The sequence below is a fragment of the Anabrus simplex genome, chromosome 5 (assembly GCF_040414725.1).
Source record: "Anabrus simplex isolate iqAnaSimp1 chromosome 5, ASM4041472v1, whole genome shotgun sequence".
Classification (NCBI taxonomy): domain Eukaryota; kingdom Metazoa; phylum Arthropoda; class Insecta; order Orthoptera; family Tettigoniidae; genus Anabrus; species Anabrus simplex.
The window spans coordinates 136227009-136250999 of NC_090269.1; the positions used below are offsets into that span (position 1 = coordinate 136227009).

General features: G+C 37.6%; 1 long non-coding RNA gene across 3 annotated transcripts; it reads left to right on the forward strand.

Annotated features, from left to right (window-relative positions):
* Positions 1–681: 681 nt before the first annotated feature.
* On the forward strand, positions 682–14391 carry LOC136873852 (uncharacterized). 3 transcript variants are annotated; one of them, XR_010860184.2, is made up of 3 exons: positions 682–816; positions 1357–1621; positions 13968–14391. It is a non-coding gene; the product is annotated as an uncharacterized lncRNA (long non-coding RNA). The 3 variants fall into 3 exon arrangements; XR_010860185.2 differs by having other exon boundaries at positions 718–854; XR_010860186.2 differs by lacking the exon at positions 682–816 and adding an exon at positions 990–1151.
* The last annotated feature ends 9600 nt before the right edge of the window (positions 14392–23991 follow it).

Genomic DNA, 23991 nt, shown 5'->3' on the forward strand with positions numbered 1-23991 from the left:
GGCATTGCCAAGCATTATTCCAAGGACCCAAATTTGATTTCTTCTTTGACCACGATTTATCAGGTGTGTTAGAACATTTAAGAACAATCTAGAAGCAGTTGACTTAATAAGTAGTGCAGGTGGGGGCTGTTGAAAAGACAAAAATTTACTTTTGGGTTTAGGGGGATGTGATCTGTAGATGTAACTGAACGGGCTAGGAATGGGACGGAAGCGGCCATGGCCTTGAGAAGAGCTAAAATGGGAAACCACGGAAAATTATTTCTAGGACTGCCGACGGGGGATTCGAATTTTGAATCTGTCTCCCGAGTACAGAGCTCGCAGCCATAAATGGCCGTGCCGCAACGCATTGAACTAACATGTTTGGTGGTAATAACAATTACATATACCGTATCACGTATGGGTACATTGGGAGTGATTACGTGAAAACGCGATCACCCTTCCTTTAAATCTCCCCAAACCGCGGGCGAAGCAGCGCATCATCCCGATCAAGGACAACGCAAAATGGACCGAGTTTGCGGATCATTACCTCCGCTATGACCGAAGTATCTATACAGTCTACCGTTGGATTAAGGGTCAGAAATTCTTCCAACCTGTTTGAGAAGACGCACGCCTTTAATTATGCACGCACTTGCTGGCGACTAAATGACTTCCACAGCTGCCTCAAATCTGCCCGATAACCTTGAACACGGAACCAACCAGTTTTATCCTTACGTAACAGGCAGGTTTGTATGAAGAACTTGCGGGAGCAGTCTCTCTGGTATAGGTACCAATCCAGTTACTCCTTGTTGGTCTCTCTGCTACGATTGTCCTACAGTAGTAAGTAAATCGGCAAAATAAAATATAAAGGAAAAACAGTAAGTTCATTAGAGTGAAAGCATTGTAACATAATATTCTGTACCGGTAATTGGACTGGAATGGATTAAACGGATCTGTTGCTCGTAAGATCAAGCTTACGTACATCTGAAGAGATGAAATTATTAGTTAGATAATAATAACGATTGGATATATTTTTATCCAAGTTTTGCTAGAAATATATTTGAAACTTTCGTAGGAGGTACAGATTTATTTGGCTTCATGACATAGTACGGTACTATACCGATAGAATATCACTCTCGCCGAAACTTAAGAGTCTGGTCGGGGCGCACAGGATCGTAAGTCTCGCTCTTGGATTACCATCTTCTGTATGTTTCATTGTAGCAAGTGATTTTGCATATTAAACTCTACTTCAGTTTTTTTTTTTTTTTTTTTTTTTTTGTCCATTCCTGTCAAAGCGTTTAATGCTGAACTGTAATTACCAATTTTCCTAAATCACTACTGGAAAAATATTTCATACCTACTGTATTTCTCTTGTTACAGAAAAAGAAATAAAGGAACAGTCAGAGATGGGTGCCAGTGGAACAGATATTGTTAACATACTCTTCTGGTTGTTAATACTCGTGTTTTTGTCGTGGTGGGTTGCGAGCTTCTGTTTTGTTCCGTATGTTATTGTGAGTGTGTTTACACCATGCATCAATGGCTTGAAACCCCTGTCGGACATTTTACTGGCAGGTGTGATGTTTCCATATAAATGCTCTGATAATATGGTGCATCGAAGATCCTACAATGCACTATAATCTGTAAGGTATGTATATACACTGCACATTCTCTTTGATATACAGTTCACACTGTCATTACCACGTGCACCTACGCCGCGGATGCTTATTATCTGCGCGTGACGCGGTTGCCCGGATTAGCCAATCCCAAACATCCCATGTACGGGACTTTGGGCGTGTCGTCTAATAAGCGCGTCTTACGACAGGTTACTGCTTTCTACTTTACTCTTATCTGTCAGGTAGAACTGTGTCGCTACTTCCACTGATTTATTAAGAGTAAGCATTATTATAGCTCATATTTTATTTCTTTTGAGAGTTGTTTTAAAAATAATCACGGGAAATCTCGGTTATTTTTAGTTGGTCTTGTATAACGTGTAAAAATAAACAGGGATGGTTTAGTGGGCGCGGCAATTACGGAATGTTTATGCAGATATTGTAAATTGGGAGAAGATAGTCAATTAATTCGTACTAAACGAGGAAAAAAGACAGAAACTTACCGTATATCATGGCATAGGATACGAGCTGTAGGTCAGTGACCTCGAATTCCGTAATGAAGGTATGGTATTTAATTCAGTTGTGTGAGTGAGAAAGTACAGCAAAATAATACGAAGGGCTGATCGGTGATATATGATGTAGGCCTACATACTATGGATTTTGCATATAATACTGTTTGATTTTTTGGGGGGGGGGGTCGGGGGTGAAATATAGGAGTTTTGATTGTAGATATCACCAGGGCCAGATTAATGGGGGGGGGGGGGGGGGCTAAAGGGGCTGCAGCCCCAGGCCCCGCGTGCTAAGGGGCCCTGGCCCTTGGCCAAACCTAAAATTGTATAAAGAGGCCTGCTGCTCCACCTCCGTCGATGTATATGAATATTTACGCTCACAAAATATCGAACATGCACTCTTCCTTCCTTCCTTCTTATCAGCTGTCGGCATTAATATTTCATCTCTGCTAAAATCAGTTACCGTCCGGAGACACGAATCCTCGCTACTCACGCACTGTAATTATTGTAAAGGTTATTGTTGACGAAAATTTAAATCTGGCAGCTTGCGAGTACGGGCAGAGGGGAAATGAGGAAGAGGTCTAGGAAGTGAGCGGGAGGGGACAGGGGAAGCATTGTGGAATGCGCATGTTATACTATATCTTTGCATCAGTAAGAGAACTTCCAGTTCATCTCTGATTATTGAACCATTCGTAAGTTACAACTGTAATGTTCTTGTAAAATGGATAGAAAATATCCTAATTGTGCCAAAAAACGTAAGTTCTGTTTTGTATGTCGATTTGATAGTGATGAGACAAATGTAAAATATGTCTTGGCATTATGAAATATTAACATGAAAAATAGAGAAAAATTGTAGTCTATTTCAACACTTCCCTATTTATTAATTTAGGTGGAAGTAGTTCTATAACAACTTCAGTATGGTAGTCTTATGTGATGTTACGAAGAAGGGGCCCCACATTTTTGAATAGCCCAGAGCCCCCAAATACCTTAATCCGGCACTGGATATCACTATTGCAGCATTTTGAGGAAGTAGAAAAAATATGCTAGGAGAATAATGAAGGGTATGATGGGACTACTTAGATCTACATTATAATTGGTTCCAAACAAAATTTCTCATAAGGTTAAAAGAGTGAGAGCCTAACTGTTGCATTTTTGACATTTGTTTCATGCTTTAGAATCTCAGGAATAGTGTTCCAGTTTCTTAAATGCACAGTCTTTAAAGTTCTTAAGAATATTTTAATTTTAAGCTAGATTATTATTATTAGAACAAGTTTCCAAATGTCTTTTTAGTATGAGGTTCATCTTGACAATTTCCCTCTTTTATGACAATAAAAGTAACAATTGTAAAAAAAAAAAGCATGTACAATAAAAATGTCACTAAGCAAATGGGGTACACAGTACTAATAGAGAACTGTGGTACTATTAAAATGGAACACTTCCTGGATATTAGAACTCAAAAATAAATCAATTTAAAAAAACTGTCATGAGTCACGAGGCTTAGAAATATTAATGATAGCTATTTTCTTTAAATATGCTTCTTATAAAACACCTGTTCCCTGACTTCATGCTTGACAGGTTTATCACAATCCTAACAATTTCTAAACATTTATTTTCTTTATGTATGTACTGCGGTTTGAATGGAACACAGTTCAGTGCATAAGAAATTTGTCTGAACATCGATATGTGTCTATGAGATATTCCTTCACACTGATATTTAGACTACACTATTAATCAAAATAAAACATCCACCCCTTCAATAGGTCTGCTACTCATTAGCTGAGGACATTATTATTATCATCACAGATAGGGCTAGGATGGTGGATAGGAACACATGCAGGAAGAATCTAGCATGGGGAGAAGGAGCAACAGAAAAGAGAAAAAAAAGAACATGAAAACACAATGTCAAGAATATTCACATCTTTGTGCATTGCTGTCTTCATAGATGGGCTCCCTCTTATCAACCGCCCTTCTTCCAGATCTATTTCTTCTCAGTTCCTGATGTGCTCACTTCTGCTTCTCAGCTTCTTCAGCTGATTGAAGGGGTCATTCTTGAGTTTTCCTTTACCTCTCCCTTTTCTTGTACTTACCTACCTAACTCCCTCCTTATTCTATACTTCACACACTAAATGAAATGGTTTTTGTCTGAGGACAAGTTCGGCTCGCCAGGTGCAGGTCTTTTGATTTGACTCCCGTAGGCGACCTGCGTGTCGTGCTGAGGATGAAATGATGATGAAGATGACACATACACCCAGCCCCTGTGCCAGCGAAATTAACCAATGATGGTTAACATTCCCGACCCTGCCGGGAATTGAACCTGGACCCCTGTGACCAGAGGCCAGCACGCTAACCATTTAGCCATGGAGCCAGACACTTCACACAACAAGAAGGAATTCTCAAGAAAGGTTCCCTCATTGAATGTGAATGCCCTACCTCCTGATAAAACTGGAAAGCTTTACAAAGTTATTGCCTGCTGGTAAGAAAAGATCTGGAAAAACTGGTCTTTTTGATGGGAGAGCCTTTGTATGAAGTCAGTAGTGTGTGAAAATATGAGTTCGTCCTTTTATGCTCTCATATTTGTCTTTTCTCATACTCTATCTCACCCCAGCTCTTGCTGTAATTTAGCGTTTTACTTCATGTCTGTGAAATAAATATCAGATTTGATAAGATGTGACAGTATCTTGTTCAAATTACGAGTTGCCTGCTTTTTGTGAACACTTTAAGACCACCAGCAGTGAAAAGGATGGTAAACATGTACGTTTCATTCACCTGAGATTTCTGGCAATATTCTTCTTCTTCTTTTACTCTTATGACCGCATACAATCATTTTAGTGCCTCTTCTGGTGTTGAAAAATATTTGTGTTGTGAATTTCTTTCTTATGAGTTTGAAGTGGGTGTTTGTGTCCTGGAATTTTTTGTTTCATTTTATCTTATCTGTGGGGTCTTCTGGTGTAAAGCCAATTTCCTTCAGATCCTCTCTAATTTCTCTGATCCACCTACGTCCTGTTGTGGTATTTTTGAGTTGAGATTATACTTGCTTTTCATGGTTGACTGTCAAGAGGTCCCCGAGTAACAGCTCTGGATGTGATCCCGTAAGGTTCCAATTAACGTCAGGGTGATCCCCCTATAAACTGTAAGGCAGCAGCTGGTGATCGATGGTTCCTCCGCCTCTTCTGCTGTTAGGATGTTGCCGCCCACGCTCTTCTACCTTCCTCACCATTGATCATCCAAGTCCAAAGTTGTGTGTGGTCCACGAGAGCTATTTTATTTTGCTCAAGTCCACTGGCAAGCCGGTGAGGAACCCCCTATCTGCCACGTGGGATTATCACCTCTCCCTCTGCTCCAACAGTGTAACAGATTTGTGATGTGGCCATTTTAATGTAAGTAACCAATATTTTATGAATGTGACAAATATCACTTTCAAAAATATATAGAACAAAAAAATGTAACAATTAAACGGGCTGAGCAGCGGTCGCTTGGTAGGCCAGGGCCCTTCAAGGGCTGTAGTTGCCATGGGGTTAGTTAGTCTTATTCCCTCAAAATAGTGTTAGAAGTATAACAAAAGAAGAATTCTCCAAGTCATTTTAAACAATACTACTGAGGTAGAGTACAGCACAACCTCACTTATCTAGACATAATGAATGGTTAAGGAAAAAAAATGAGTGAATTAGGAGAGAAATGGATAGCTCATCCCTCAACCACAGGTTGACAATGGCATACCATTAGTCAGCATGGAAATGAACTTGACTGACAAACTTTAATTGGTGGTTGTTCAGGGATGTTGCTGAGTATTTTAATATAATGAACCCAAGGCCGTTGGTGGCTCATTACTGAGTAATTGGTGGGGGTGGTGACTTTTTGCAATAGCAATATTAAACAGAATGCTTATTAAGGCTTCTACTTCTGTATTTTCAATTTTTTGCTAGTGTAGACCATATTTAATGTGTTTTGAACATGCAATAAATTCCAAATTTATACCAATATGCAATATACCGTAAATGCAAAACTATCTTTTTCATATACATGTTTATTTATGTGTTTTATTCTTCTTTGGGAGCCCACCTAGTGGGCATTATTGTTAAGGCATCAAGTGGTTCGAGTTCCGTTGGTTGAAAACAGTTTCACCATCAGAATGTTGGCCGCAGGATAGGAGAGGTGGTGGTGTACAATTTCTAAACACTAGATTGTGTTCCAAAAGCCTGGATTCAACTCCAATCCTTTCCACAATTCTCATGTGAAGTGAAGGCATGTGATGCTGTTGATGGTGATTTGCCCATCAGATGGGGATGTAAAGCCTTGAGCAGACTCTCGGTGCTATTTGACAGGAGTAGATTATATACCGGCACCAGGTTTCACCCTCTCCCGTTCCTACTATCAAATATCATGTCATTCATTTCATCTCATTAAATCCTCTGATGAGGATGATGTCAGGGGGCATCTGGGCATAGAAACTTGCATATACAAATGTAAGAGATCCACCAAATCAGTACACTATTTAATCAGATAAAAGATATCACCGGATACCAAATATTAATACAAGTTTCGTCCACTTAGTGGACATCTTCAGCTAAATACCATAAGTACTAAACCATTATTAGATTTGAGTTATTAAAAGGGAACAGTGGAATTAAAATCCATAGGGAAACTAATACTGTACTTGATCCATTAAAATCTGGACTGAAGCACCAAATTAAAATATGAATAGAAAGTACATCTATCAAGGTGTAAATCATCAGACATATTACTGGCAAGCTAATCACATGAAAGTCTTAATATTGTTCTTTGATATTTTGATACACAAGGTATTGATGTAGTGAGAAACCAAATTATGTGTCACATATAACAAAGTGCATGAGAAATATTTAAATTAGGGATAAACATCCTCCTGTAGCATCGATCAGTCAACAGGGAACAGTTAAACCTTTAAATTTCACATCTTTCTAACGACAACCACATGTAACGTGTAAAACGTGTGAGGTTCTCCACTGGCCCCGTTTGAAGTTCTTAAGCTGCTCTGCAGCCTTGTTAGAATGCAACTGGTTCTCTATCTGAAAGATTTTAATGGGTCATGTATTAGTTTCCCTATGGATTTTAATTCCATTGTTCTCTTTTAATAACTCATATCTAATAATGGTTTATTTGTCCCAGAGGAATGCGGCACAATTCCTATCCTCGCCGCTAGATGGGGGCTTCATTTCTTCCATTCCTGACCCGGTCAAATGACTGGAAACAGGCTGTGGATTTTCATTTCAATAATGGTTTAGTACTTACGGTATTTAGCTGAAGATGTTCACTAAGTAGACGAAACATGTAATAATATTTGTTATCAGGCGATACCTCTTACCTGATTGAACAGTATACTGAATTGGTGGATTTTTACATTTGTATATGTTTAGTGACATCAATACGGAGCCAACATGAGACTTTTAGTATGTAGAAACTTGCTACAAAGATTCATCTTGCTTCATATCCGACCCCATAGGGAAACAGGATTCTTCTTTGGGAACTTGAACTAAGGAGTTTATGCACCCTTGGGTGGCCTCTGAATGCTTGCTTATGGTTGTTAAGTTCAGATGCCCACAGTTTGCCCAACCAGCTGTCTAATGTATTTAGGATTTTACCATGATTGTAGATGCTGAAAGTATTCCAGTAAATACAGTTTAATTGTAAGTGACTGATAAGAGAACATGAATGACAGAACAAATGTTGAGGAATGTTCTAGGATTTTCTTCAGCAGTGCCATGATTCATGAACATAACTGAAGTTAATTTTGTATATTTCCTTTTTTTAATTCTGATTTTGTGTCTATATAAATTTGTTTTTTCTGTTATCAATTTAAATTAAATGTACAATTTTATTATACTTCTTGGATTCTTATTTGACTGTTAACTTTATCTAAATGCAATTATAATTTCACAGTAATATTATTGAAAGATATCATCTATTTATCAGAATTAACTTAAATTCAATGTTTTTTTCAAAATGCAATAAAATGCTAAATTACAAAAAAGCTATGAAATGCTAAATGTACAAATCAAAATGCTAAATTTCTGAAATCAAAACGCTAAGAAGCACCACCCTTAGTAATTGCATTTCTTTCTTTTTAATTTTTTATTTTAACTGACTTCATCTGGGTTGTAAGGTACATATAAGGGGAAGTCAAATGTAAACTGAACACCTACCATAACACACATTCTGTGCAAAAGTTGGCAGCACTGTTGTTACATATCGATTCTGCCATCGCTGTGGTAGGAGAACTGCATATTGATAAGTCACAGGTGCACACAGTTGTTGGGTTATGTCTTTATTGGTGTACGGACTGGTCTAGTGTGTTTGTCCTGTTGTAGACATTGAGGCAAGCAAAGAAGAGCAGAGAAGTATGGTTTGTTTTCTGGTGGCTGAGGGTGCTGAATTCGCATGTCTGCTATGTATGGTGAACACTGCCTGTCCATGACGAGTGTAAAAAAGAACGAAACATGTACTGTGTATGATTAATTGATTTGGCAAAATGCAAATATAAGTATCAAAAAGGTGGAAGATTTTTTATTGTTATTAAGTCTTTGATGGCCTTATCTGGGAAAACCAATGAATCACAGAGGAAGAAATTTGTGTTCAGGTTGGCATTATCAAAGATCACTTGCATTTCTGAAAAATTTGCGCACATTGGGTTCCACATCAACTGACGGAGGGACAAAAGAGTGATAGAATGGCTTCATATCTGGGTCATCTGCAGCAGTACCACAAGGAAGAGTATGTGTTTCTGTGCCATATCGTCACAGGGGGTGAAACGTGGTGCCACCATTTCGAGCCTGAGAGCAAAGCCAACAATGGAAACATTGCAATTCTCTCCCGCCAAAGAAATCCAAAGCTGTTCACACAAGTTTCAGTAAAGTCATGATGGTGTTCTTCTGCTTAATATATATTAACTTAACCATGATGGCACACAAATGGTCCATATTGACTTAATTATTATAGTTAATTGTGTCCAGGTTCCGTCTTGTCAATACAATTATTATTTAAACTATCATTTACTCATATAAACACTTAAGTAAGTTGCTTTTTATTTAAACGTTGGATTCTCAGCCCGTCATGGTGCCTTTAGTACCATTACATGTTCGTTCTTTTCTTTTTTCTTACAGACAAATGAAAAAGTCCATTTTAACCTGGCAGGCTTGATCTACAAATAACAGATTTACTTTCCCTTAAGATATTTAACTGATAAGCAGATGGTCTCAACACCAAACAGTGGGACTATGAAAGACCATTAATAATGCCACATTTGAATCCAATAGATCAACAGTCAACCAGCTGTATTTTAATATATCACATATAGACATCCAATGCATGAAAGATTTTCATGTTTGAATTTTTAATATTGTTGTATTGTCATCTTGTCAGCAATCTGTTGGCACATAGTTCATTTTAAATAAGGTCTTTGATACATGTGATTTTACCAACAAGCTGAAGAAGATAATTTGGTTTTCTTGAAATATGTACTTGTGTGTGTATGTAAGTAAATGATAGTTTAAATAATAATACATTCTGAATTGTATTGACAAGGCAGAACCTGGACACAATTAACTGTTCTGCTGCTTGTCGACTTCCTCAAGCGTGGAACCACAATCAATGCGCAGCACTATGAAGGCACTTTACAGAAACTGTGTTGCGCCATTAAGTCAAAACGCCCTGGATTGCTGTCGGACGGAGTCATCCTGTTGCATGATAATGCTCGCTCCCATTCTTCCAATCTGGCGACCTGAAGAAAGACATTCATGGACATTGGTTTCATTCGGACGAGGAAGTGCAAGAGTGGGTGCAGTTGTGGATCTATCAGCAACCTACCTCTTTCTACAGAACTGGAATTGATCATTTCGTCTCCCAGTGGGATCAGTGTATTAACACTTTTGGCAATTACTTTTGAATAAAACCATTCCATGGTCATGTTGTAGTGGGTGTTCGATTTTCATTTGACTGCCCCTTATAAAACAACTACACGATTCAACCCGGAAGAACAACTAAATAATTGACTACCTTTGTGTTTGTTTATGTGGAATTCATTTTATTTTTGGAATAAGTTCTCTTTGCTTATATTTGTTTGGCACAGTACTATTTAACTATGCGCCCCAGTACTCGCTGTTGAGCACTGTCTTTGTATTGTCATGGTAGAGGTGGCAAGATTAGAAACTGCAATGTAAACATTATACTTTGCATGATGTTTTCCACTGCTGTTGATATCACTTTACTGTTAGAGGTCTGCTTCTCCATAAGAGGTTATGTGGCTCCATTTCACGTTCTCAAACTACCTTAAATTCTTTAGCATAGGTAGGTGCTTCAAGATAGCAGCTTGCAGTATTAACTCATTGGCATACTTTGCCGACTGCCAGGCGGCTGCGCATGCAGTGACCATTCATACACAGATGCCTGGCGGGCGGTCTGCTGAGAGGTAAGGTTTCTGCAACTAGTTCAAGCCTGCTGTCCACAAATGGCATGACATTCAGTATACCATCTGTAAGCTAAGAATCTGCTCTCTCTCTCTCTCTTGAAGTTGGAATGAACATAAAAGATTGCAGCACGCAGCAGGCAATCACTCACCAAGTAGGGTGATTACCCGCTTGATAATCAGCGGAAATGGCTGGCCCTAGTGAACATTGTATTACGAGGAATAAAATCGAACATATATTATGGGATAGTCAGAGTGAATTGGGCAGTAATGTAGTTTTAGAAAACTAATCAATTTTATTTACTAGCAGTGAAAATTATAGCAGCATAACAAAAAATTTCACATGAGAGTGATGATGCATTTGAAAAAAAGACACAGGAAGGTGGCTGGGAGTGGAGTAGAACAGGTGATAAACCATCCAATTATGATTTTATATGAAATTCTGGAATAAAACCCATCATAAACAGGACCCTCCCTCCAGATCCCTCCCCTACACACATTTCTCAACATGTGATTCACCACTCTTTATGGGATGAGACAGCTACTGAAAAAAACAGTTTTGCCGATCAGTTATTCACAGAGAAAAACTCATCTCACCCTGTATGAGTTCACTGGGAACATTTCACAAAATTTATAACCCTAAACCATGCCATGCTGTGTTGAAAGCAAGACTGGCAAAAAAAGTGTAGTGAGATACGACTGTGAAAGTATTTGGTGGCTTTGCATTTCCAGGAGCATTTTAGGGTGTTTCACACCATTAAAACTTACAAATTGTTCTTCTGGGTGCTGCACTTCACCACATCAAACAAGGGCATGATGGTTTAAAATTCAGTATGTTGCAGATCACATGTATAAATCTTAGTACAGTAGAGTTTCGTTAATCCGAACTAATTGGGACCGGAGTCTGTACGGATTACAAAATTTTCGGATTAACCGGAAAATATTTTCTAATAATAATATTATTGTTTTCACGTCCCGCTAACTACTTTTACGGTTTCCAGCAAGTTTCCATAGACACCTAGGTGCCGGGGTATTCTCTCCCAGGAGTTCTTTTACGTGCCAGTAAATCTACTTACACGAGGCTGACGTATTTGAGCACCTTCAAATACCACCGGACTAAGCCAGGATCGAACCTGCCATGTTGGGGTCAGAAGGCCAGCGCCTCAACCGTCTGAGGAAAATAGTTTCTACAATACAGTACAGTACATACTGTAATTTGAAATGTCCATTCTTTAGAAGTTACATTAATAAAATACTGTATAAAATTACAGTAGGGTAGTTAAGTGCCCGCAGAAGAGAAAACGACAATGAAAATGACATTAGCGAGTGGATGGAAGCTGACTGACATCAATTACAAACAGACCAAGAAATTGTAGCAACGGAGGAGAAAGAATCTGGAGTTGATGAGGAACAGAGTGATGACGAAGAAGACCACAATGAACAACTAGTGTCACATTCAGATGCCGCGGCCGCCTTAGAACTTGCTGTATGCTACGTCAAGCAACACTCCGCTGCTATATCCACTGAAATGGCGTATGGCTTTTAGTGCCGGGAGTGTCAGAGGACAAGTTCGGCTTGCCAGATGCAGGTCTTTTGATTCGACTCCCGTAGGCGACCTGCGCGTCGTTATGAGGATAAAATGATGATGAAGACGACACATACACCCAGTCCCCGTGCCAACGAAATTAACCAATTAAGGTTAAAATTCCCGACCCTGCCGGGAATCAAACCCGGGACCCCTGTGGGCAAAGGCCAGCACGCTAACCATTTAGCCATAGAGCCGGATGCTATATCCACTGATGTGATGTTTATGAGACACTGGTTTAACACTGCATCTGCGAGTAGGTTCCAATCACGACGGCAAAAGAAACTAACAGACTTTATAAAGATAAACGACCAGTGATTGATGGTTTATGATGTGTAATTATGTTTACATTAAGTTATTCTAGTAAAATATGACTAACAAAATGCAAGTAAATCTTCATTTCATATGTTCTTTCATTTCAATAAGGAGAATTTTTTTAAAAATTGAATATTTCACTTCGGGTTAACTGGACTTTAGGATTAACGGGACTCTAGTGTAGTGTAAAACGGTATCTTATGCATGAAAAAATGGTATACATGCACATGCTGAGTACATTAAAATGGGTATGTCAGTGGGTTAACTGCTACCCCACTGGGCGAGTTGGCCGTGCGGTTAAGGGGGCGCAGCTGTGAGCTTGCATCAGGAAGATAGTGGGTTCGAATCCCACTGTCGGCAACCCTGAAGATGGTTTTCTGTAGTTTCCCATTTTCACACCAGACAAATGCTGGGGCTGTACCTTAATTAAGGCCACGGCCACTTCCTTCCAACTCCTAGGCCTTTCCTATCCCATCGTCGCCATAAGACCTATCTGTGTCGGTGCGACGTAAAGCCAATAGCAAAAAAATACTGCTACCTCTTGGAGAAGGTCACAGATTAATCTCATAATATCCATCTCTTATTTTAAGAGGATACTTTTTACAAAGATTAGCAAAATAATTTTAACCAGAAAGCTCATTGATTATGGCTGTGGAGAGATTATGTACCTTACCTGTACAGGTGTCCTAGGAGGCATGGTCAAGATAGAGGGCTGGGCCGAGTGGCTCAGACGATTGAGGTGCTGGCCTTCTGACCCCAACATGGCAGGTTCAATCCTGGCTCAGTCTGGTCGTATTTGAAGGTGCTCAAATACATCAGCCTCGTGTCGGTAGATTTACCGGCATGTAAAAGAACTCCTTTGGGACTAAATTCCACCACCTTGGCGTTCTGAGAAAACCATATAAGTAGTTAATGGGATGTAAAGCCAATAACATTATTATTATTCAGAGATATGACAGGAATAATCATTTGAAGCAAAAAACTTCTGCGTAGTCCTACTATGGGCACACAGTAAATATCTGCATGTATCATTACATAAGGAAAACTTGCACCCATTTCAAAACGTCAAAGAGGTTGGATGGGTAAGACACATACGTGCATGCAACTAGTTCAAAAACAAGTGTACATTAAGTGTGTTGTATCTCGGAAACCAATCAGAATAGGGCATATGTCCATATGAAGTTTTTTGCTTCAAATGATTGTTCCTGTCATATCTCTGAATATTGACCCTTTCTGCTGGGACACTCTGTATATGCAGAAAAATTATTCATATGTGTTCCCTTATAATCCATTATAAATCAGTGTTCTGTTTGAATTTTGAGATAATTTGTTGAATATTGCAAAGTATAGGATTCAGTCCTTAAATGGTTTAGGTATTATCAGATTTGAGGCTGCAACATTTATGTGGAAAATGACACTTTAGATGAATATAATTTTATTCTTTGATACAATTTTCTTCTTGATACACCCCAATTAGCTCATGTATATATTATAAATTGTGTGCTCAACTGAAATGTAAAATTTATCCCTTACAGATTTAATACGGATATATACAATGGCCTCTGGCGGAGAAATCATCAATGGACTGTTCTGGTTTGTGATCCTTGTTCTAATATCATGGTGGGTTGCAGCATTCTGCTTTATCCCCTACATTATCGTCAGTGTATTGACACCATGTTTAAACCCACTGAAAGATATAGGTGACATCTTGCTTGCAGGGGTGAAGTTTCCCAGCAAATGTTCTGAGAACATGGTAAATTGCAAGTCTTGTGGATTGTAAATCTAATAAGTAAACACACTGTAATGTAAATAGGCAATCAAACTAGAGTTTTTATGTATACTTATAAAATTATTTTTCTATCTATGCTCTATCTTTTAGAAGATTTTTATAGACTCTTGAAACAGTACATATTTTATACAGTAATTGAATAATTAAAAAACAGTTGATGTTCTACAGTATTTATGTTGATTTTGACCTTAATTGTGCAGTAATTCTCCTGAAGATGCAGTGAAATGTTATGAAGTGCTACTTCTATCCCAAAATGTAACCTCATCTTCTTTTATAGAGTTATGCCTTTCAGTGTTCAATTTGCAACAAGCCTTTGTGAATTAACTACCTCCACAATCCTGTATTTGTAACTAGCTCTTTGGCCTCATTTAGGTCCATACCTCGTACCTTTAAATCAGAGTTGAACTATCGTCACCTTGGTCTCCCTTTACTCCTTTTATCCTCCACAACAGTGTCCATTATTCTCCTAGGTAACCTATCCTCCTCCATTTGTTTCACATGGCTTTATCACCAAAGCCAATTTGTGTTTACAGCTTCTTCAAATTCATTCCTAACTTAGTCCAGCTCCATGGCCTGAGAGGTCCTGGGTTCGATTCCTGGCACAGGTCAGTTCCTCGGGCACAGAGGCTGGATGTTTGTACTGCCTCCAACATTACAATTCATGTTAGATGGCCCTGTCCTCACAGATGTGCAGGTTGCCTAAAAAGCATCAGCTCAAAAGAACTACACTAGGTCTCTCCGGAGGGCACACACCATTATTATTATTATTATTATTATTATTAATAACTTAGCCTTTATCTCCTCATTCGAATACTCTCCTGCTATTGTTCCCACCTGTTTGTACCAACATTCATTCTTGCTACTTTCATGCCCGTTACTCACGAATATGATATCCCGAATCCACCCAATTTTTATTCCTGTACAGCAAAGCCAATCTGAGAACAGACTAGTGTAAAGATAGTTTCGTCCAAAAGCCGACTTTTATCTTACAGAGCACTGTTGATCGCAACTACTAGCTCAGTGCATTAGCTTTGCTGCATCTTGATTCAGTTTTACTTACTATATAACCATCCTGGGAGAATACACAAAATAATTGGCCTGCTCCAGCTAAATATAGCTATTTAAACAAATAACCATTTAAATTTAGAAAAACTGATTTAGTAATAATGAAGGCAAATGTTGAAAACTGGCCTAAGGATTCTTTTTTCTACACTGGCATGTTTGAAGTGGACGCCTTTAGATATTGTTTCAGTTCCGCGAAATAATCATCCCATTGTTAAGAGCATGAAGTATAGAAGAGAATGGTCTATGTTATTATATTTTAGTTCAGTGTAAATAGAACTCTGCAAACAAAGGCTCCAATTTGATATCCCATGCCCATCAAGAGGGCAAACCTCATAATGGATGTGTACCATATAAACCATAGAAATGTAATTATGTAACTGTATGATGTCAAGTCCCATAACCGGGCAGACTAAACATCGAGGAGTACCATTTCAGCCATAACAGTGTAATTATATAAACAAATACTTTAAACCATTTACATGGAACTCTGTAAACAAAGATTCTTGTGTGATATCAGTGTCTTATGACACAGCAGATTTTATAATTGTGGTGTACCATTTAAACCAAAATAGTATAACCAAGAACCCTGTAATCATTTTAAGCCCAACGATGTTCTTTTCAATTCTTCCAAATATATTTATTTTTAAACATAACCATATTTCTTATGTAGGTCTTGTCCATGATTGTGAATTCATTCTTCATGAGTGGTAAAAGTTTTTATTATTTCATAAACCAACTTCATCAAAATTAGGCTGTGTGAATTGATAGACTGAAAGGTATCTGGTGTTGTTTGCTTCTGGACAACACTACTATTAACAATGCCTTTTGTTTTTTTTATCACCAAATTATTACTGATAATTGAAGATATTTTCTTGGATCCCAGTAGTTTCTTTCATTAAACTGAATAAATCCTTAACCCTCAAACTGGCGTACATTTATCCTGTGGTGGCAGGGATATTTTACCAGCATTGCAGACTCGAAGTATAAATTCTGCCAAAAATCATTCACAAGTCATATATCCACAAAACAGTACATCATTTAGCACCTTCCAGAAGCATTAAAGGACAAAAAAACCTATTGATTAAGTTTAATTTTGTTTTTGTAAAACTTTCGCTGTATGTAACATGTTTATATTTTGGGTGAAATTTAAAAAAATGAGATGTACAAAAGGAGCACCATTTTATAGCAAACCAGCTGCAGTACCCGTCATTGACGGGACAATCATATAGTTGTCTAACTCTGCCAATATTCAGGCTGTTTTACTCGGGACGCAGCAATAATCCCGTCTATTGCAGATGAGACAAATCACATCACAACAGTGGTCAATGTAATGTTATTGTTGATCAGTTTTATGAGCTTTCATTATTGTAGGCCTTCACATTTAGTTTTCTTCTGACTTTGTAATATTAGGACATCTAAATCTGATGTAAAGGCAGTTCAATGTTGTTTAAAGGGGCCTAACAGCTAGGTCATTGGCCCTTTCATGACTCCCTCTTGTCTTCTTCAAGCAATTGTTCCTTTACGATTTCTATAATCATCTTCACAATTTGCCTTCTCGATATGGACCCATGACCACGCGGTTTTACACCTTAAGACAATCATGACCAAAACCATCGCCAGTTAACAGGATTAAACAATATTCCCATGTTAGCAATGCTGGCGTTGATATTGACCAAGTAACAAAAAGTCTAAATTTACGAATTCTAGTATCATAGTCGGTACGGTAAAACTGCATAAGACATAAATGATCGGAACTTGTATTCTCTATAGCTTTTGTTATATAATACTTTTCAATAGGACCAATAACATCGGTATTTCAAAAATGAAATTTTAGGCACCTTCCTTTAAACCACCATTTATTTCATCTAGTGTGAATAAAATTTTTATAGCCTAGACTGTAGTACCTTATTCCCAGAATTTACATACAATTCTGTTCACCCATTTTTTCATGGCCGGGTGCTGATAAGGACTTAGCAACAAAAATTGAAATTCATGTTATCATAGCTAGTATAGTAAAACTGGATAAGACATCAGTGATCGGAAATTTAATTTTATACAACTTTAGTTATGTAGTATTTATTGATAGGACCACTCGTAAAATAAATATTTGAGAATTACATTTTAAACCTTCCCCTAAACTACCATTTCACTCAGATTATTTATAGCCTAGATTGTAGTGCCACATTTCCCGACTTTACATACTGATTTTCATTAAACCGAGCTCGATAGCTGCAGTCGCTAAAGTGCAGCCAGTATCCAGTATTCAGGAGATAGTGGGTTTGAACCCCACTGTCGGCAGCCCTGAAGATGGTTTCCCATTTTCACACCAGGCAAATGCTGGGGCTGTACCTTAATTAAGGCCACAGCTGCTTCCTTCCCACTCCTAGCCACTTCCTTTCCCATCCTCGCCATAAGACCTATCTGTGTCGGTGCGACGTAAAGCAAATTGCAAAAAAAAAAATTTTCATTAAATTATCTTCAGCCATTTTCTCGTGATGTGCGTACATACGTACGTACATACATACATACATGCGCACAGAGGTGACGGAAAATTTAAAACTGCATTTCCTTGTTACTGTGGACATGACCGATACAGAAATAACTCTTATTTTTATGTATATAGATACAAATATTTATGAAGATCATTGCACTGTTCTCAACTGAATGTACACGTCATAAACCAATTTTACACTACAACTTGTGCACTTCATCAAAGTTACTTGGGTGGGTCTTACTTTTCCCTCCACTTTTTCCTCGGCCCTCAAGAAGTGTACTAGTTTATGATAACAGCCCTGGTGAATCCTACCATTACACCCTGGGCACCAGTATGTAGACTCCTTCTTCATCTTCTTTTCTTCTAAGGAGACAACATGCAGGCAATTGTTATTCTGTGGAAATTTTTGGAGGACATGAAATGGGCATCTTGCATGACCTGCTGGCCACACAACTGGTATAGGAATTTGGATGGGTTCATTTGCCAATCCTCTAACTTCACTAATCATGAAGTCTTGTTTTGGTAAAGGCTTATGGGTGTTCTTCATGTACAGAATGAACGCATCAAATAATGCCATTGGAAACAATTTGCTTCTGGTACCTTCTAGTTGGTCTGGAATAGGTGGCATAATAAATGCATTTATCTGTGTTACACACACCTCCCATAAACATATTATACTTGTGCATCGGTAGTGATTTTTACCCTCTCATTTCCTTTACGGCTCCTTACAACAACTCGGAGCATTACTGCATGGTCCTTGAACATTAGCCTACTCAAGACGTCAACAAGATTTCTTGCTGGCACTGACACTAAATTATCTCACCAGCCAGCAAATTCAGTCCATCAGATAAACCAAGAAATGTTTCAATATTACCAGATATTACATATATGAGTACATATCAACACCAAAAGGAAAACTAGCGACTAAATGTGCTGGTGAGTGATTGCCTAGCTGCTAGTGCAAGGACTGTAAATTATGAGCTTGATATTGTTTGATATTGTTCTACATATCAGAATGTTTGATATTGTTCTACATATCAGAACAAAATGTGAATGTACAGTATAAACTATTTCTTGCTACAGATTAGTTGTTTCTCTTTTGACTGACACGTAATTAACATCTTTTAATGACTAATAATTCGATGAATGTGATAAAATAAAGAGCATGTCTAAACGCCTGATATCGGGCATTGCCACAGGAGAAACGAATGAAATGCCTGATATCAGGCACTTGCCAGTTCGAGGGTTAATAAAAAATAATTTATCATTCTGTTTAGTTCAGACTGAAACACACAAAATGTACACTCAATTAAAGAAAGCATTACATTGAGATTTCCTTTGTTCTTCCCACTTTGAAGACAAACTGTGATCCAAGAAGACAAACAACACGATGGAACAAATCTGATTAAAAGTATCCATGTGGGCTCTTTTTTTTATGCATGACATGTGTTTTTTTACAATATATTGTGTGGTCACTGTTTTTTTTTTTTTTTTTTTTGTTGCCATTAGTCAAACAGTTTCCATAACTATTTCCACAATCAAACTGGATTTTACCTTCTTGAAAAGGCTCAAAATGGTAGGAGCAGAATAGAACTATGTCTTGTGTTCAACCTGTGAATTTCAAGTAGGTCTCTGAGGCACTGCTTTGATAAATGATCCAAATGATTAGCAGAATACTAGTGAGTTATATTGTGACTTCTACAGTGAAAATATAGCAGTTTCCCATCAATGTTTCAGGAAATAATTATGTTAGAATGGACAAGCATGCTATCGTAAAGATTTTCTCTTAAAAATACGTAATTTTGGAAAACCTCCTGGAGTATATTATTCTCTTTGTAATGGAAGACAACAAACAAGTGCAACTGAAGTCAAATACAGGAAGAGAGTAACATTGTAAGGAACACAAAGTAAGATAAACACAGTCCTGTCATTGTATTTACCCTATTATGTGTTTCTTTCAAAATGACTTAGTGCCTTTGTTTGTTAACTGTAGAGCGAATGTGATTGAATCACTGGCTGGTGTCCAGCTACAGTGCAGAACGTTTACAGTTGTCAAAGATTACTAAGATGTACTGTAATAAGAGATTTGTATTTAAGGATCTAATTGAATGATGACAATTCTAACAACTAAATACTCTGCAGGCTTATCGGCAGTTAATGGAACATTAAACATGCAGATTTATAATAAATAAATCATTGCAAGCTCTTGTGTTGGAGTTGAATAGTTTTATGGAATTTTAAGGTTTCTGCTGCTAAAACTGTGTTTGTTAAAAGATATCAGTGGCAGCTGATGCTGTCTATAATATAATTTGATCAACTAAGAATGTTACTAAACACAACTGTAATATACATTATACATACATATATATATATGTATATATATACTTTATATTTGTGTGTCTCATATTACCTTGTATAATATGAAATAAAATAACCTATGCAAATATGAATATTCACAGATAATTAGTATATAATAATTATATTAACTTTAAAAAAAGAGAAATAGAATTACGTTCTTTGTCCAGGTTAGACCATTTCTTCTTTCTATGAACGTTGTGCACAGGTTACGAACATTTCAGATACATTGCAGTATTCTTTAGATTGTTATATCCCTATTCAATCTGAAGTGATTAATCTTTCCCCAGGCAGCAAAAATTAATGAAATCGTAATTGTTATGCAATTTCTGCCACAATAAACACAACAGGACATCTTGTCACTACGAGAATCCATGCAAAACTAGTTATCAGTTGTCACATTCAGTGATCTGAAAAATTTCAAGTACCATTAAGTGACCTTTTTTCATGTGGATAACAGACATGAATTATAACAACTTTCAGGCAAAGTAAAAAAAATATATATATATGTACTTAAAGAGTATGTATGTATCTGAAATATGGACCTGTGAAAAATGATATAAGGTGGAGAAATGTCATTAGAGAAACCTGCAGTGCAGTCCTCTCAACATCAAGTGCTGAAAACACTGTAGATACTGATTTTCGTTATTACAAAATACAAAAGAAACATATACAAAAATTGTGAGAAAAAAATTCATATTTAATATGTAATTGAAGCTAGTTAAAATGCAACAGCAAAATTATGACCAAGGCCCCTCAGGTACTGTACGAGCCTGTTTTTCATGTTTATATTCCAACTCTGCATTATCCAAAGAACAACATGGAACTGCTATAACAGATTTCTTTTAAATTTACCTCGTACAACAAATACATGTGAGACGTAGCACAATCACAGAAATAAAGTTGTTGGCCAGGGTCAACCATCAATTTATAAACTGTTGGAACACTTACAAAAGGAAACTTTTGAGGTATGTCGAGATATAGAAAGGCTGGAAATTGGCCACTCGCCTAAAAAAAAGGGAAAAAAAAGGAAGAAGTGTATTTAAATCCTGACAGCAGGTACCAGGAATATAAACATGAAAAACAGGCTCGTACAGTACCTGAGGGGCCTTGGTCATAATTTTGCTGTTGCATTTTAACTAGCTTCAATTACATATTAAATATGGATTTTTTTCTCATAAATTTTTGTATATGTTTCTTTTGTATTTTGTAATAACGAAAATCAGTATCTACATGTTATTGTGCTACAGTATTCAATTTCACATAATACGTAATGACATGATGACATTATGACATGACATTCTTTCAGATGTGACAAACTATCAATGTTAAAATTGAAATGATGCTTGTTGTTTTAAGAGGCCTAACATCGAAGGTCATCGGCCCCTTAAATTGAAATAAGAAATAATGTAGTTCAACCTATTCAATACAAATAAATAAGAAATGTAGTGTTACATTTCTATTTAATTATAAGCGGAATCGGTACTGGTTTCGACCACAATCTGAGTCATCATCAGCCAAATGAAATGCAAAAAACAAAGCATAGGTAAATATGAAATTAAAGAGTGAGTGTTTCATAAAAAACAGTTGAAGAGGCAAAATATGTTAATGGGGATTGACACTGTGCAATTTTAAATCGTAAAATCTAGAAGAAGTAGAAAGTCAGTCACTTATAAGAAGTAAGGCGCGATCTTCTGAATAGTAGCACAACACACGCAAAGTTCAGCACTGTCTAATAATGTTTACAAGAAGAGGTGAAAAGTTAAATGAGCCAGCATGCATATATTATCAGGCGCGAAGTCACAATATAATTTAATGAATATGAAGTCCCAAAATTGTCTAGAAGTCGAAGACGAGTTGCTTGATTGAAGCGAACTGCTAGCTCCTGAAGATCAGCGCAACACACTCGATGTCCGCCACTGTGCTTTCAAATGCCGATGGAAACCGGTGAATAGCTTGATGAACCAGTCTATAATTGTTTCAGTTGCGAAAATGTGTGTGTGTGTATATATATATAAATAGTACAATTTAATATAATTGAAGTACGTAAACAGGATCTTGTAGATTCTTTAGAACAGTTGACGTAAAACTATCAACATGACGAAAATTCTGCAGTTCATCTTTGTCGTGACCAAAAGTCTTACATTGTGTTTTCCGTCCCCAGGTTCACATGAACTTCGAGTGTATCTTTAAGATCAAATACATAGTCAATTTTACCTGCCTGAGGAGACCAATTCTCCTTGGATTGAATAGGGGTACGTCAGTTGCTTCGATAAGGAAAACTGTAATTTGCTCAAAATGCTGATAACACTTGATATACACGGTTCGACCCGTTCAGACCCTCTCTGTTGCATATGAAACCAGTTTTGAAGACATATTGAAACAAGACCTAAATAGTGAACATTCATGACCACTGTAACTTAATATTAGGCTTTATAGTTAGAAGGTCATGCATACATGTGACTAGCACCACCAGGAAAATATTAAGATGAAGAAGAAATTTTTTTTTTTGCTAGTTGCTTTATTCGCACCGACACAGACAGGTCTTATCGCGACGATGGGATGGGGAAGGGCTAGGAGTGGGAAGGAAGTGGCCGTGGCCTTAATTAAGGTACAGCCCCAGCATTTGCCTGGTGTGAAAATGGAAAGAAGAAATTAGTAGTAGTAGTAGTAGTAGTAGTAAACTTTATCACCATCCTTAATATGATCCATGATCAAATTTAAATTAAGATCGTCTTTCTGATGTTTAGAAATATTGTTGTACAGTAGAGGAGAGTCAGTAAGAATAGCACTTTGGTGGTGGGGATAGTAGTACACGGTGTACATATTATACCCAAAGTTGGAAAGAAATCAGTATGCAATTTGCATGCAAGAAGAAAACTAATGAGAGTATCTTAATTTACATATTAAAAGGACTTTCTCTCAAAACTTATTCACTTACACATCATTTTTAAATAACTACTAGGGTAATCCCAAAAATAAGTTCTACTATTTTTTTATAAATACAGAACTCTGTTAGTGTGGCTGTTGGTCACAATATTGTGAAGAGTGCTTCCCCGCGCTCACAAATAAACATGCGCACGCTTCACTGAGGCACTCAATCTTGGCTTGATAGCCGTTGAGAATGGAGCTCCCATTGGATGTTACTGCCAAGTGCGAAGTGCACGCAGTTATTCAGTTTTTGAACGCAAAAGGTACTGAACCAATTGAAATCCTTCACCAACTGACGGAAGTGTATGGTGATGATGAAGATCTTAATTCCCATAGGGAACCTGAAATATTTGTTCCAAATCAACTTAGCACACTGGGGCAAAATGCTGGCAACCAGGAATAAGTTAGCTGGAAAATTTATAATGTCCAATAACACACCAACTTTATTGCTATTTGTGTATGGTGAGTCGTTCATGGATGTAAAAAATGTTCGTAAGTGGTGTAGAGAGTTTGCAGCCGGTTGGACTGAAATTCATGACAAATAAAGGAGCGGGAGAGCATCACTTTCCGTCTAGACAGTCGTGAAGGTTGAGCAAATCATGCGTGAAGATAGGCGGATCACCCTGGATGATCTCTGCACTTTGGTTCCTGAGGTTTCCTGAAGCACCGCTAGAATTTTAACGGAAAAGTTGAAATACCGGAAGGTGTGTGCAAGATGGGTGCCCATGCTGACTGAAGACCACATGTGGCAACGAGTTTATTCTTCCTGCGCATTTCTTCAATGCTTCGCAGCCGAACAGAACAACTTTTTGGACTCAATTTTCACGGGTGACGAAACCTGGGCGTTCCACTTTACACCTGAGACCAAGCAACAATCACTACAGTGGCGGCATCCCTCTTTGCCAAAGCGGCGGATATTCAAGCA